This window comes from Schistocerca cancellata, chromosome 6 (genome assembly GCF_023864275.1).
Source record: "Schistocerca cancellata isolate TAMUIC-IGC-003103 chromosome 6, iqSchCanc2.1, whole genome shotgun sequence".
NCBI lineage: Eukaryota > Metazoa > Arthropoda > Insecta > Orthoptera > Acrididae > Schistocerca > Schistocerca cancellata.
The window spans coordinates 362,394,185-362,407,779 of record NC_064631.1 but is presented as its reverse complement, the minus strand read 5'-3'; the positions used below and the strand labels follow the sequence as shown (position 1 = coordinate 362,407,779).

The window sequence follows — 13,595 nt, the reverse complement described above, 5'->3', positions numbered from 1 at the left end:
TGAGTTGGGACGGTATGTGATTATGAGAGACCACAAATTCGAGTACTGCATCACAGATATTTCATCGGAGCTCCATATCACTACTAATCCTACTACTACAAAAACCACCCCTTTTCGTTTTGGCCGTCTGAGGCCCACTTTAATTCGGATAAGCTTCGTTTCTTCTAGTCTTTATCCTCCTCATACTCTGCAAGCTTCTCCGCTCTTCTATCCATGTTGCGTTTGTCCTGTGTCGTAATACTCTCCTGAAAACTTATGCGTCTGAATTTTCATTTGAAAATCGCTTTTTAGTAGTCTGTTTCACTCCCATTTCGTCCAGACCTCTTTTTATCTCTTGTATCTAGCGTATTTTTGGTATACGAGAAATTATATTATCTGTTGTGTCAACATCCTCTGGTCCACTCTGAGGATGTATCAGAAGAGTATTGTCCTTTTCCTGATGGAGCTCGAGATCCTCTTTATCCTCTCTATCGATGTGTCTTCTGTACAGACAGTCTCTTTTTCTTCAAGGCCCCAATATCCTCCTGAAAATTGTTTCACAAGTTTTACTCTCCGAAGTAATCCTGTTCAAACGAGATGCAGAGTTCCTACTGTGTATAAGGCTTCAAGGCATATCACTATCAGGTAATGTCTTAATTTTGTATTGATCAAAATTTGGTCCCTCTTTTAAGTGCGTATAGTGAGTCTTTATGCTAAATTCTTCTTGTTCATTCATATTTCCAAAACTTCTGTTTCTGTCAAACTAGTTCCTATCAGTTCACTTAGGTTTCTTAAAACCTGCTCATGTCATCCATCTAGGAAATGTTGGTCATAAACACTCATCAAAAAAAATTTTGCATCACCTCGGTTCCGAGAGATCCGGAACTTGTACAGAAAATTGGAATAAAGATCAACGTAAACATCATTTCCGCCCTTTTTATTGCTCATGAAAACCACACACTGCATGTTGTACTACCATACAGCGAGACCTTCAAAGGTGGTGGTCCAGATTTCTGTACACACTGGTACCTCTAATACCAAGCAGGACGTCCTCTTGCATTGATGCATGCCTGTATTCATCGTGGCATACTAACCGCAACTTCATCAAGGCACTGTTGGTGCAGAATGTCCCGCTCCTCAACGGCGATTCGGCGTAGATCCCTCAGAGTGATTGGTGGGTCACGTCGTTCATAAACAGCCCTTTTCAGTCTCAGACATGTTCGATAGGGTTCATATCTGGAGAACATGCTGGCCACTCTAGTCGAGCGATGTCGTTATCCTGAGGGAAGTCATTCACAAGATGTGCACGATGAGGTCGCGAATTGTCGTCAATGAAGACGAATGCCTCGCCAATATGCTGACTATAAGGTTGCACTGTCGGTCGGAGGATGGCATTCACGTATCGTACAGCCGTTACGGCGCATTTCATGACCACCAGCGGCGTACGTCGGCCCCAAATAATGCAACCTAAAACAGCAGGGAACCTCCACCTTGCTGCACTCGCTGGACAGTGTGCCCAAGGCGTTCAATCTACCGGTTTGCCTCAAAACACGTCTCCGTCCGTTGTCTCTTCGAAAGCATATGTAACACTCATCGGTGAAGAGAACGTGATGTCAGTCCAGAGTGGTCCATGCGGAATGTTGTTGGGCCCATCTGTACCGCACTGCATGGTGTCGTAGTTGCAAAGATGTACCTCGCCATGGACATCGGGAGTGAAGTTGCGCATCATGCAGCCTATTGCGCACAGTTTGAGTCGTAACACGACGTCCTGTGGCTTCACGAAAAGCATTATTCAACATGGTGGCGTTGCTGTTAGTAGTAGCTCTTGGGCAGCCTGAGCGATGCACGTCATCGACAGTTCCTGTCTCTCTGCATCTTCTCCATGTCCGAACAACATCGCCTTGGTTCACTCCGAGACGCCTGGACACTTCCCTTGTTGAGAGCCGTTCCTAGCACAAAGTAACAATGCTGAAGCGATCGAACCCCGGTATTCATCGTCTATGCATGGTTGAACTACAAGCAACAGGAGCCGTGTACCTCCTTCCTGGTGGGGCGACTGGAACTGATCGGCTGTCGGACCCCCTCCGTCTAATAGGCGCTGCTAATGCATGGTTGTTTATATCTTTGGGCGGGTTTAGTGACATCTCTGAACAGTCAAAGGGACAATATCCACAGTCAACGTCTATCTTCAGGATTTCTGGGAACTGGGGTGATGCAAAACTTTGTTTGATGTGCGTACATTGTATTCATGACAGAGGTATGCAGCAGCGTAGTTTCTCAGTTCATTAGAATAGGTGACTAATCAATTTCGCAACATCGTCTGCAAATGCCCATTCTTCCTGTAATTCTTTTTCCTTCTATCGAAGTTTTTCAATCTTATCAAAGACACCGTTGAAGAACCAGACGAGAGGCTCTCTTCCTTTATGACTTAGGTTATGATCTTGAAAGACTGGAGGGTTCCCTCTGAACCTCACCTTTGATATAGTGTTGGTTAGCGTCTGTTTAATCAGCTCACTGAATTTTCTATCCTGACTTATCTCTTCCACATTTGAAGGTTTTGGTCTCTGTACTACATCATAGGCTTTCTTAGAGTCTACGAACTTGTCTGTCTTTTTTTTTTTTGTTTTTTGTTTTTTTTATAGGCGATTATACCAGTTTCAGATTGAAAATTTGTTCCGCGCATGATCTGCTTAGTTTTAAAACTCCTTGGTTCTCCCCAATTTGTGGTTTTAATTGCTTTTCCGTTAATAACATCTTTTTGTGAAGTGGAAGCTTCAAGTAATCATTAAATCAAAATATTGATGTGATGAACCTATGAAAAAACTGACATGAAATTACCATACTGTGAGAACCAATCGATACAAAGGTGCTTAGTGTAGTGTAGCGATCTTTGGAGCAGTGGGAGAAAATATTATGGAGTGATTAGCCACGGTGCACTAACTGGAATCAGGTGGTCGTGTACGAACTTGCCTGATGAATGCTGTTTATCTGTCTGTTGTCAGTACAGTGACATTCAGTCAAGAGCTGTGGTGAATAATTAAGGCTCCCTCTCTTCGTATAGACACGGATCATTTATTTTGATGGCTGGCACACTCAACGCCGTAACTCATAAAAGCATTTTAGACAGTAGCATAATTACAAAAAAAATGTAACAATAATTTAGAATCGGACTTTTTCTGTATGGGCATATTAATGTCCCTGCTTACAAAGAAAGTATCCTGTAACGTGATACCAAGCAAATGAGGGGGTTTTCTTGGACTGACCTTCTCACAGCATCAACTCCGACAACATGAAATATCTCTGCAGTAAGCTTCAGATCTGAATATGTGCTACATCAAATGATTCATAAACTTAACACTATCATTTACCATGCGGCTCCAGGCTACGGTTTTGCACGTTTTCCATCGTCGTAAGGTGAAAATAGGAACCGTCCCCGACATATCCCAACAATTACCCATCGAAGAAAGTGATATACATTGAAGATTGGACAAGAAACACGTTGCGTCGCAATAGTATCCAATAAGCTCATAGGTCTACAGAACTAGTACACCCTAGTGGCCAATCTTTCTCCATGTGAGGGAATAAATGAAAAGAAAAATCACCGTGCCTTAGAAGTAATACAAACCAATTCCGCCTTAGTGTATCTTTTATATAAGTGTATAGCTTACAACGAAGACAAACACTACCGTTACGATAGCATCAAAAGAGGTCTTTGAAAAGACGAACGACTGATGTTCTTCTATTTTTGGGCACAGTGTATCACCAGTAGCTGCAGTAAGGTAATGTTTAGAAACTGCAGATTATGTACAGGTTGTAAGCGTTATTCCTCCACGGTTCAAGTAGATTCGATACGTTCACCACTGGAAGCAATCGCAGTGTCGATTACACTTTATATTCGCTCAGCAGATAATGGTATGTATAGCTGTCATCTAGCTTTCAGAGCACAGTGTCTTCTCGTTCTATAAATATTATAACAGACTGTGATGTTCTCCAGAATTACTTGTCATTCATAGCCAAATGTTCACCACCGTACCAGAGTGGTCACCATGGCTAGAATGGGTTGTGTTACACAACTGTTTTAAACAAACTGCCACAAACTTGTGTAAAACCCTTGAGAAAGAGTCGCATTAAATCAGAATAAATTCATCCCCACTGGATAATGAAATGCGAAATAGCATTAGTAATTGCCAACACATAATTATTTAGATTTGGATTTCCCCGTGTTAAATTGCACGTGCAGCTACATCAGAGGCCGCTGAGGAATCAGATTGAAAGGGGGTCAGGGACATGCTGTAGCCTACAAATCCCCAAGGAGTCCACCCCATGAAATGGAAACAGAAAATTGTTACTTCTTTGTGGTACGTGAGACACCAACACCCAACCGAGTGATGCGAGACTGAATGTTTAACGCGACGTGAAGACAACTGCTGCTGGTGCACGCAAATAATGTAGAAGTTTAAGTAGAGAGTGTGACTGTGCCTACAGAGCCCCAACCGTACTTGCCGCTGCACGAAGGTAGGCAAGGGAAGGGAGTAAATCGTACATGTTTTGGAGCCCCAAGGTAACATTTTTGTAACCGGTTAACCACCTGAAATTCGAATAAGGAAAGGAAACCTGCATATTGTTAAAAAAAAAATCATCTTACTGGACAGCACTCACAAGAATTAATATTCAGCCAATCAAAATTACGCAACGCCAAAAAAGACAGGGCTCAAAGTTTTCCTTACTGGATGCGCTCTGCAGGTAGTCACTGTCTTCCATATTTTATAATCTCTATGTCCACGTTTCTTTAGAACTTCTGCACGCCCGGGACAAGAGGCTGTCATCCGGCTGAGTTGAGCTTAGACGCAGGTAGAGACGAGCTGTTGGTACCAAGGCAGTGACCGATGATGCAGCCACTTCGGCCATCTGTTGCTTATTCTAAGTATGGGGGGACACAGCCGCAGCAGCCAAGAGAACTTTATGGAAAGGTGAAGTTTCCATGATGACGTTCGGTAATTTAAGTCTTGTTCAAATACCTTACGAGAGTGCAGTCGAGTGATGTCCAAAACCACCGATATTTCGATAGGAGCACACACTGCCATTTTCCAGCAAAACTGAAGTAAATAAGCGCAGTGCAAGCGAATTTAATACCTCGGTTTTCAGAGAAACTCCGAAAAAGGTAACACACACACACACGCACACACACACACACTGAAAACACTAGCGTCGTTACAAACCAAGGATGACCGACAAGACGTTATTGATAGCAAAATTAATAATCAATGGATGAGATAGTGGGAACTTCCCTTTTTTTAAAAAGTGAGAGAGCAGGATTCCATGCAGAATTTAAACAAAAACCACCATCTGTATTTGTAAGGCTACTTGCTACACTACTGGCCATTAAAATTGCTACACCAAGAAGAAATGCAGATGATTAACGGGTATTCATTGGACAAATATATTATACTAGAAATGACATGTGATTACATTCTCACGCAATTTGAGTGCATAGATCCTGAGAAATCAGAACCCAGAACAACCACCTCTGATAGCCTGGGCATTGAGTCAAACAGAACTTGGATGGTGTGTACAGGTACAGCTGCCCATGCAGCTTCAACACGATACCACAGTTGATCAAGAGTAGTAGTGACTGGCCTATTGTGACGAGCCAGTTGCTCGACCACCATTGACCAGACGTTTTCAATTGGTGGGAGATCTGGAGAATGTGCTGGCCAGGGCAGCAGTCAAACAGTTTCTGTATCTAGAAAGGCCCGTAGATGACCTGCAACATGCAGTCGTGCATTATCCAACTGAAATGTAGGGTTTCGCAGGAATGGAATGAATGGTTGAGCCACGGGTCGTAACACATCTGAAATGTAATGTCCACTGTTCAAAGTGCCGTCAATGCGAACAAGAGGTAACCGCGACGTGTAACCAATGGCACCCCACACCATCACGCCGGGTGATACGCCAGTATGGCGATGACAAATACACGCTTCCAATGTGTGTTCACCGCGATGTCGCCAATCACGGATGCGACCACCATGATGCTGTAAACAGAACCTGGATTCATCCGAAAAAATGACCTTTTGCCATTCGTGCACCCAGGTTCGTCGTTGAGTACACCATCGCAGGCGCTCCTGTCTGTGATGCAGCGTCAAGGGTAACTGCAGCTATGGTCTCCGAGCTGATAGTCCATGCTGCTGCAAATGTCGTCGAACTGTTCGTACAGATAGTTGTTGTCTTGCAAACGTCCCCATCTGTTGACTCAGGAATTGAGACGTGGCTGCACGATCCGTTACAGCCATGTGGATAAGATGCCTGTCATCTCGACTGCTAGTGATACGAGGCCGTTAGGATCCAGCACGGCGTTCCGTATTATCCTCCTGAACCCACCGATTTTATATTCTGCTAAAAGTCATTGGATCTCGACCAACGCGAGCAGCAATGTCGCGATACGTTAAACCGCAATCGCGATAGGCTACAATCCGACCGTTATCAAAGTCGGAAAAGTGATGGTACGCATTTCTCCTCCTTACACGAGGCATCGCAACAACGTTTCATCAGGCAACGCCGGTCAACTGCTGTTTGTGTATGAGGAATCGGTTGCAAACTTTCCTAATGTCAGCACGTTGTAGGTGTCGCCACCGGCGCCAACCTTGTGTGAATGCTCTTCTTCCCGTCAGTTAAATTTCGCGTCTGTAGCACGTCGTCTTCGTGGTGTAGCAGTTTTAATGGCAAGTAGTGTAATATAATTTCAACAACTTCTTTAACAATACTATCTCAGTAGCTGGAAGTGCATGCCAGAATCTCCGTGTTTTTATATTTGATAGGATGACTGGTGCCAAGACAATGTTCTGTAACACTATATTGCAGTACCTGTGCTATTCCGAGTTATGATGCAATGTTCCTTCGGACATGCATGGAAGTTCGAGAAATAGGTTGGGGTTGGGTTGTTGTGAGGGAGGAGACCAGACAGCGAGGTCATCGGTTTCATCGGATTAGGGAAGGACGGGGAAGGAAGTCGGCCGTGCCCTTTGAAAGGAACCATCCCGGCATCTGCCTGAAGCGATTTAGGGAAATCACGGAAAACCTAAATCAGGATGGTCGGGCGCGGGATTGAACCGTCGTCCTCCCGAATGCACGACGAACAGGCACAGCGGGGAATACAGTCGTTATGAAATACATGAAATGTATTCACAGTTGCGAATATGGACAACCATCAGCTGTATGATGGAATAACAATTCATTTGTGTCTGACCGGGACTCGAAGCCGGTTTTCCCGCTTATCGCCAGCGGTCGACTTTCCGTTTGGCTACCCGTGCACGGCTCACGGCCATACCCAAACTTCCATATCTCGTCAACCATCTGTCTACAACCTGTACTCGTACGTACATTATTTATATTCCCATACAGGGGAGACATTTTACTTGAAAGTCGCTTTCCCGTTGTCCGAAGGAACGTTGCATCGCAGTTCGGAATAACACAGTCATTGCAATATCGTATTTACCCGTCGACACCGGGAAACTGACTTTCAAGTAAAATGTCTCCCTTGTACGGGAAAATACTCAATATATGTACGAGTACAGGTTGCAGACACATGGTTGACGACACGTGGAAGTTTGGGTTTGGTCTTGAGTCAGCTCGGATAGCCAAATGGCAAGGCGTCCGCTCGCGGTGAGAGAGAAATCCGGTTCTGGTCCTGCTTCCCGTCCAACACACATTTTCATTGATGCCATTCCCTTTATACAACTGATGGTTTTCCATATTCGCAACTGCGAATACATTTCATTTATGTCCTGCAATGGCGGATTCGCTCGGCTTTTGTAGGCGCCTATGACACTTATGCTCAGTACACCGGGCATTCACAGTTCTGATTGACGAATATATGACATGCCACAACTGCATGGAATACGGTAGATACCCACCTTATGCAAACCGAGACCTTCCTTTAAGGACCCTAAAACGATTCTGGTCTTATATGATGGTCGAAAAACACATTTCACATCATATTTCCGCAAAGTACAACCAATTCTGTTCGAAATGCTTCCTGCGTTAGGTGAAAAGGCCGTAGATTTTGGTGCCACCTTGGTATTATCATGACTCACCCAGTGCACAGTTGTTCGATAAAGGAACGCACGTCTGATCTGTCTTTCACTAAAACCATTCTGACGAAAGGTGACTTAAGGATGGGCTAATTCAGCTGACATACTCTCGGGGTCCGAGATGAAATGGGCCCTGTGAGCCAAGGTACGAAGTAGCCCTCCGCTTTGAGCCGGATGGTGACAACTTCAGCCTGCAGACGCAAGTTAATATGAGTAGGCTTCCTCTAAACGCCATGTCCCAACGTACCATCCACCTTTCTCCTCACCAACACACCAAGGAAGGGAAGACAGTCATCCCCTTCCATCTCCATCGTGAAACGAATATTCGAGTGGACTGAATTCAGGTATTCCAAAAAGTCTTTCAAATTCTCACTGCCATGAGGCCGAACAACAAAAGTATCGTCTATGTATCTGATTAAACATGCAGGTTTAAAAGCCACCGACTCCAAGGCACGTTCCTCGAAATCTTCTATAAACAAATTGGCACTAATAGGTGACAACGGGCTTTCCATCGCAACCCCATCTGTCTGCTCGTAGTACTGGTCGCTGAATAAAAAGTAAGTGGAACTCAGCTCATGTCGAAATAGGTTCGTTAATTCAGCACCAAACCTAGCCTAAATCAACCACAATGGGTCAGACAGAGGGCACGAGTGAAGAGAGAGACCACATCGAAACTTACTAGAATATCGGATTCATTCGAACGCATTCCATTGTTATTCACAATCGGAGGAAAAGGAAGCCCTTGGTTGTAGATCTTGTGGAGGCCATATAATCTACGGATACGGCGCAATAAGAACTGAGACTCCTGATAGTCTCCTGCAGTAAGGGACTTTTCTTCAGAAGACTGTTAGTTTTCCTCTCAACAAATTTTGTGGAATCAGCACCGATCCTGCAATACCCTAAACCAGACAGAAAACATTGCATCTTTGGAACGTAATCCTGCTTGTCCAAAACACAGGTAAAATAACAATATCCGGATCGACTCTAAGTGAACGGAAAGCAGCCCTCTCAGCTGCTTGGGTGCACGTGACCCAGCCGATACACGACGTGCCTGCCCCCTCCTCTACAACATTAGCAGGTAGTTTAAAGGCAGCCTGTTCAACAGAAGTAATATCAACCACTGACAAACGATTTGGGGGGGGGGGGGTTGATGCAAAAATTATAGCTTTCTCGGCGATATTCATCACAGAACGTCGACGTATAGTATTAGAACCCGAGAGAGGGAAGTCGCGCGGAGTGGCCGCGTGGTTGGAGGCGCCATGTCACGGATTGCGCGGCCCCTCCAGCCGGAGGTTCGAGTCCTTCCTCGGGCGTAGGTATGTGTGTTGTTCTTAGCATAAGTTAGTTTAAGTAGTGTGTAAGTCTAGGGACCGATGGCCTCACCAGTTAGGTCCCTTAGGAATTTACATACATTTGAACATTTTTGAAAAGTTCAAACTTCACCAAACGCCGGACAGTTACAGAATGAAATACCCAGTCATCCTGCGAGCATGAAGCACCACCCATCCAATCCCAAGAAAAAACTAAAATTTTCGGAGTAACAATTCTTTGGAAACGAATGTAATGTATCCTTTCGCTAACAAGAGCTAGGCCGGCGCTTTGTTTCATGCTACTGCCGGCAGTAGAATTAATAACAAGCACAACTTTGATAAACGTTGGAACCATATTTATATCATGACACCACACCAAAAACTACAACGGATATTGCAATTTTACTCTGTGGCTCCGAAGTTTATACAACATCCGCAACCAACCATGCATTTCCTCCCCGTGAGGTAAACAGTGTGAGACCTTAGTTTCCCCTGGGGTATAGTCTTCATTTCGAAGACTCGTTTGCAGTTAAAAGTTCAACAAACTTTCAACTCCGGCAATAGTTACATACACATAGCCTACTGTAGTATTTATACCTCTGCGTAAAAACCTACGACAATCAGGGTGAGGCCTCTGCGAACATAAATGTTTTGTTCACATATGCGTTAGCTTTGAATTCCCATTCCTGATGCTTACTCAAGTTTGCCAAATTAATTCAGTTGTTGTTAAATTCAGTTCTTCTGAAATTTGGTTACTTGTGATTAACGAACTGAATTCACTGACACCACTGTTTGATTTTGTAGTCAGAAGCGTTCCTTAATCACTGTTTTGATGAGTGAAGATTTACTTGAATCAAATATCACAGAGATAAATTAATTTATTCAATTAAAGTATCCAACTAAAGAACTCCACCCAATCGATAGGCAAGTGTTATACATGGTGTAAGCTTACGGGTGGATTCAGAATCGGAATGCCAGCTGAGGAGCTACCGAAGTAGCAGCGACTCTTGGTCGTGAAGACTGACAAAAGCTACCCGCCTCTCCAAGCCGCATCCAATGACGCCATTGGCAGAGGATGACACCGCGGTCATTCGGTACTTCTGTGTCCACCAGGGCCAGCGGACGGAGCTTACGTTACACAAATAAATAGTTTACGCTCTACAGGCCCGTAACTTCGAAAAGAGGGAGAGAATCCGCTGACTTTCTGTAGCAAGCGGATCTGCACGTTGTGCTTTTTTTCAGCCTGCTAGAGTGGGCAAATACTGTTCTTACACTTTCCTGAGCCCTAAAATGTTGAACAACTTCACAATTCATGATTATTCAAAGGTGTTATTTCTTCAGCAACTGTGGTGTGTATTTTTCAAAGTAAAATTTAATCGTCAGGCCGCAATTGGAATATTTTATTGCACTTAACCGGTTTCTACAGATTGAATAGAGCTTGCTTCTGCCCCCGTTCATGAAACTGTCATTTGCAATTCCTAGCTTACTCTGAATTAATCTAGTAGATGGTCTTCTGTTATTTTTGTTGTTATACACTCCTGGAAATTGAAATAAGAACACCGTGAATTCATTGTCCCAGGAAGGGGAAACTTTATTGACACATTCCTGGGGTCAGATACATCACATGATCACACTGACAGAACCACAGGCACATAGACACAGGCAACAGAGCATGCACAATGTCGGCACTAGTACAGTGTATATCCACCTTTCGCAGCAATGCAGGCTGCTATTCTCCCATGGAGACGATCGTAGAGATGCTGGATGTCGTCCTGTGGAACGGCTTGCCATGCCATTTCCACCTGGCGCCTCAGTTGGACCAGCGTTCGTGCTGGACGTGCAGACCGCGTGAGACGACGCTTCATCCAGTCCCAAACATGCTCAATGGGGGACAGATCCGGAGATCTTGCTGGCCAGGGTAGTTGACTTACACCTTCTAGAGCACGTTGGGTGACACGGGATACATGCGGACGTGCATTGTCCTGTTGGAACAGCACCTTCCCTTGCCGGTCTAGGAATGGTAGAACGATGGGTTCGATGACGGTTTGGATGTACCGTGCACTATTCAGTGTCCCCTCGACGATCACCAGTGGTGTACGGCCAGTGTAGGAGATCGCTCCCCACACCATGATGCCGGGTGTTGGCCCTGTGTGCCTCAGTCGTATGCAGTCCTGATTGTGGCGCTCACCTGCACGGCGCCAAACACGCATACGACCATCATTGGCACCAAGGAAGAAGCGACTCTCATCGCTGAAGACGACACGTCTCCATTCGTCCCTCCATTCACGCCTGTCGCGCCACCACTGGAGGCGGGCTGCACGATGTTGGGGCGTGAGCGGAAGACGGCCTAACGGTGTGCGGGACCGTAGCCCAGCTTCATGGAGACGGTTGCGAATGGTCCTCGCCGATACCCCAGGAGCAACAGTGTCCCTAATTTGCTGGGAAGTGGCGGTGCGGTCCCCTACGGCACTGCGTAGGATCCTACGGTCTTGGCGTGCATCCGTGCGTCGCTGCGGTCCGGTCCCAGGTCGACGGGCACGTGCACCTTCCGCCGACCACTGGCGACAACATCGATGTACTGTGGAGACCTCACGCCCCACGTGTTGAGCAATTCGGCGATACGTCCACCCGGCCTCCCGCATGCCCACTATACGCCCTCGCTCAAAGTCCGTCAACTGCACATACGGTTCACGTCCACGCTGTCGCGGCATGCTACCAGTGTTAAAGACTGCGATGGAGCTCCGTATGCCACGGCAAACTGGCTGACACTGACGGCGGCGGTGCACAAATGCTGCGCAGCTAGCGCCATTCGACGGCCAACACCGCGGTTCCTGGTGTGTCCGCTGTGCCGTGCGTGTGATCATTGCTTGTACAGACCTCTCGCAGTGTCCGGAGCAAGTATGGTGGGTCTGACACACCGGTGTCAATGTGTTCTTTTTTCCATTTCCAGGAGTGTATTTCTATGCTGGGAGGAGAACTGCTTGAGGACTCATTTTTATTGATTTGTATTTGTGTTTTTTACATAAGCAACAGTTTCACTTCCGTAATCCCCACCATGAATAAGTTCTGCATTGTGCGGATGTGCGGATAATTAAATGTGAACATATACCGCTTTTAGATGTAGGTAATCCTCATATTTTCTTAAATTATTAACCAAGAGAATTAATGCTTTTTTTTTACTTAGATTCTTTTTTTTCCCTTTTGCAAACCACGAGTTCCATCTCTGCATCAAATTATTATCCTGATAATCGATAGATGCTTTCCTTGCTGAGTGGAACGAGTAACTGGAGATGTATGAAAATCTGCGTGTGCCGAATTTTAGCTGTTTTACTGATTGGCTTTGAAGGTAGCGTCCACGCACAATAGGACCATACAATCGTTTCCTACACTATTTCCTAGTGGGAATGAATTCTAACAGGCCAGGAAAGATTTGGAAATTATTAGACCTTTAGTGATTATGGTGGATCTAGCTTCTTGTCTTATCTCTGAGATCCATCTGAAATGATAGTGCGTCTGATATACATATACCCGCCCACGTGCAATCCACCATTTTCCTGCATCCTTATGAAATCACGGGTGAAAAGAGCCCTGCTCGAGAAATTAATAACAAATATTTAAAAAACCCATTCTTTGGATTGTCATGCTGGTTTAATACAAGTAAAGTATCAAAGAGATTTCACATGATATTGCACACGGTGGAACTGGGATATAGTAAGGCTTTCCGTTCTATTGATAACAATCATAGGAGTTTTCAAACGTCCATGGCATATGGCAACAAGTGTGATCCGAAAAATAAGAAATCAGATATTAATAAGAATCGGGAATACAATCACAAAAGTTAAAAAAAAGACGGACATATTTTATAACCACTCTGTCATCTCCAGAAGTTCAATATTGACCTACAACATGCATAAACAGATGTCAGTACCTTGGTCAAGGAAGCATATAGCATGACATACCGCAAAATGTACATCGTGTACGCTATAATTATAACCACGGACTGATAACTTCGAGTAAATTAATTTCACTTGTATTATTCTGACAAGAATTTTACGATTCGTTGTAACGTCAGCTACAGTTCGTCTCCGTTGCGAACATCACAGTCCTGAAATTTGTGCAGCAGTTGCCAGTTGAGTGCACTCCAGTCAATGAAAGGGAACGTTTGACTAATGAGACGACTCGACTCACATGTAACACGAAGTGGCACACAAACTGTTGC

The 13,595-nt window shown here is 44.9% G+C and overlaps 1 protein-coding gene across 2 annotated transcripts in view; it reads right to left on the bottom strand.

Moving 5' to 3' along the window:
- Positions 1 to 13,595, bottom strand: part of LOC126190702 (villin-1) — a 375,484-nt gene that overhangs the window by 148,997 nt on the left and 212,892 nt on the right. The gene's annotated exons all lie outside the window — the stretch shown is intronic.